This window comes from Scylla paramamosain, chromosome 48, assembly GCF_035594125.1.
Source record: "Scylla paramamosain isolate STU-SP2022 chromosome 48, ASM3559412v1, whole genome shotgun sequence".
In the NCBI taxonomy this organism is placed as follows: domain Eukaryota; kingdom Metazoa; phylum Arthropoda; class Malacostraca; order Decapoda; family Portunidae; genus Scylla; species Scylla paramamosain.
In genome coordinates this window covers 5485482-5487981 of record NC_087198.1, presented here as the reverse complement: position 1 = coordinate 5487981, position 2500 = coordinate 5485482, and the positions used below count along the sequence as shown (strand labels likewise).

The 2500-nt window shown below is 40.1% G+C and overlaps 2 long non-coding RNA genes across 4 annotated transcripts in view; one reads left to right on the top strand and one right to left on the bottom strand.

Annotated features, from left to right (window-relative positions):
• The window catches only part of LOC135095199 (uncharacterized), a 19014-nt gene that overhangs the window by 5983 nt on the left and 10531 nt on the right, over nucleotides 1-2500 (top strand). For both annotated transcript variants that reach the window (XR_010264122.1, XR_010264121.1), the window contains exon 2: nucleotides 1716-1888. This is a non-coding gene — a long non-coding RNA (uncharacterized LOC135095199). The remainder of the gene's footprint in view (nucleotides 1-1715; nucleotides 1889-2500) is intronic.
• LOC135095200 (uncharacterized) overlaps nucleotides 1-2500 on the bottom strand; it is a 10996-nt gene that overhangs the window by 248 nt on the left and 8248 nt on the right. For both annotated transcript variants that reach the window (XR_010264123.1, XR_010264124.1), the window contains exons 2-3: nucleotides 1399-1462; nucleotides 1-1131 (exon numbers count right to left, since the gene is read on the bottom strand). The exon at nucleotides 1-1131 is cut by the window's left edge and continues 248 nt beyond it. This is a non-coding gene — a long non-coding RNA (uncharacterized LOC135095200). The remainder of the gene's footprint in view (nucleotides 1132-1398; nucleotides 1463-2500) is intronic.

Genomic DNA, 2500 nt, shown 5'->3' with positions numbered 1-2500 from the left:
AGGAAGGAATTGCAGTGAAGAAAGAAAGAAAGAATGAAAGAAGAAGAGGGAAGGAGAGAATCGATGAGAGAAAGGAAAATAATGAATAACAATGGATGTGTAAAAGGGAAAGAGGCATTGAGTGGAAGCGAAAACGTGTTCATTATGAAAAGGAAGAAGGAAATGAATGATAGTGAATGAAAAAGGGGGAAAAAAAGGGGAGAATCCACGTGAATAAATTGGGCAGAAGGAAGGAGTAGGTGGAAAATGGAAGAAGAGGAAGTAGTAGGAAAAAGAAGAGATAAAAACAAAAAAAAGCACAGTAGCGATTTGTTACGAAAGAGGAAATACGAAAGAGGAAATAAAGTAGAGGAAAAACTATATAAATTAGATCACAATTCAGATTTAATTTCCTGCACGAGTTTGTTTTGTACTTTGTGTTGTGGTGGTGGTGGTGGTGGTACAGGAGTTAATGGCTGTGGTTGTGTTGCTGTTGTGTTGGGGCTGTGGTGGTGGTGGTGGTGGTACAGGTGTTAATGGCTGTGGTTGTGTTGCTGTTGTGTTGGGGCTGTGGTGGTGGTGGTGGTGGTACAGGTGTTAACGGCTGTGGTTGTGTTGCTGTTGTGTTGGGGCTGTGGTGGTGGTGAACCAGATGGTGTGGAGCTGGGGTTGTTGTTGTTGCTGTTGTTGCTGTTATCGATTTTTATATTGTTTTACAGAGAGAGAGAGAGAGAGAGAGAGAGAGAGAGAGAGAGAGAGAGAGAGAGAGAGAGAGAGAGAGAGAGAGAGAGAGAATGTTAAAGGAAACCTGGTGTGTCGTGGCGTTGACCACACTGAAAGGCAGGCATCTACTCGTAACTAGGAGTAGCCGGAGATTATAGGAAGACGTGCCACGTAACAAGGAACATAATATACCATTTTGTCTCAATCCTTATTTATATTTCCAGTTCACATTACCCACATCAGTGCACTACACATTCTCGATCCAATGGGCATATTTGTTGCTCCAGTCTGGCACTACAGTCAGACTTGTAATTAGAACCAGTGGAGTTGGCACCGCACTTTCCACACGATCAGCTACACTGCCCTCACGTTGACACCACTTGGCCCGACTCGTCCACCTGGCAACCTAACGCCGTTGGCTGCTAACTCCTGCAACCATACACCAACATAACTATTCTTACACAACCCTCACTATGCATCGCCCGATAATGGACAGTTGTTACCTAGCCCAACAATCACAATTCACTTTGTTCTCCCCGATAAGGAACATTATTTATAGAACCCGTTAAACACACAATGAATACTTAACACTTAAGTGTAGTTATCAATGCCTCTGAATAACACCTTATCCAATTGTGTGCAATAGAAAACACAGTGAAAACAATTACCAGGAAAGAAAAGAGTAAGTGTACTCACCTCAAGAGTGCAGGTGTGTAGACTCTGGGAGACGGGAGGAAGCAAGGCGTGAGGCGGGAGGTGCCTGTGGGGAGAGACACACTGTGCTTCATGCTCTTACATTTATACTCCACAAGCACAAGTCTGTACCTGTGTACATCTATCTATTTGTATCTATCTGTATAAACACACACACACAGAGAGAGAGAGAGAGAGAGAGAGAGAGAGAGAGAGAGAGAGAGAGAGAGAGAGAGAGAGAGAGAGAGAGAGAGAGAGTCATCCAAAAATGTACTCCTTGTTTGACTCGCTATAATTAACGGAATTTTTTTTTTTTTCAGAAGCAGTTGGCCAAAATAATAATGTCAGAAGTAAGACAAAGCTTTGAAGAAAGAACATCTGTCATAAAGTGTTACTGGAGGCACGAAAATGTCAAAGAAGTGCAAAGACAATTCAGAAGACACTTTGACAGGGATCCACCCAGGTGACGCACCATTGCTCGCATCACAGCTAAGTTTACACCAGATGGAACTATTCACGACCTCCATAAGCAAGCATGTGTAGTAGTAGTAGTAGTAATTGTAGTAGTAGTAGTAGTAGTAGTAGTAGTGGTTGTAGTGGTATTAGTGGTGGTAGTAATACTAGTGGTAGCAGTAACAGAAGTAAGGAGAGTAGAAGCCTTTGTGAGAGGAAAAAAGTAGTAGTAGCAGTAATAGTAGTAGTAGTGGTAGAGGTAATATTTGCGATTTGTTACTACTACTACTACTACTACTACTACTACTACTATTACTACTACTGCTACTACTACAACTACTACTACTACCTCTACAACTATTACTACTACTGCTGCTAATAATACTATGTGAATATTAATAGTAATGCCTTAAAAATTGTTGCAAAAACAGCTGCAGTAGTAGTATTTATATTAGTAATAGCAGTAGTAATAATAGTGGTAATAATAGTAGTAGTAGTAGTTTTTGTTGTTATATTGTTACTATAATTGTTATCAATATCACACACACACAGTAGTAGTAGTAGTAGTAGTAATAGTAGTTATAGTAGTAGTAAGAGTAGAAGCAATAGTAGTTTTAATAATTTAGTATAATTTAATTATTTGATTAATTTT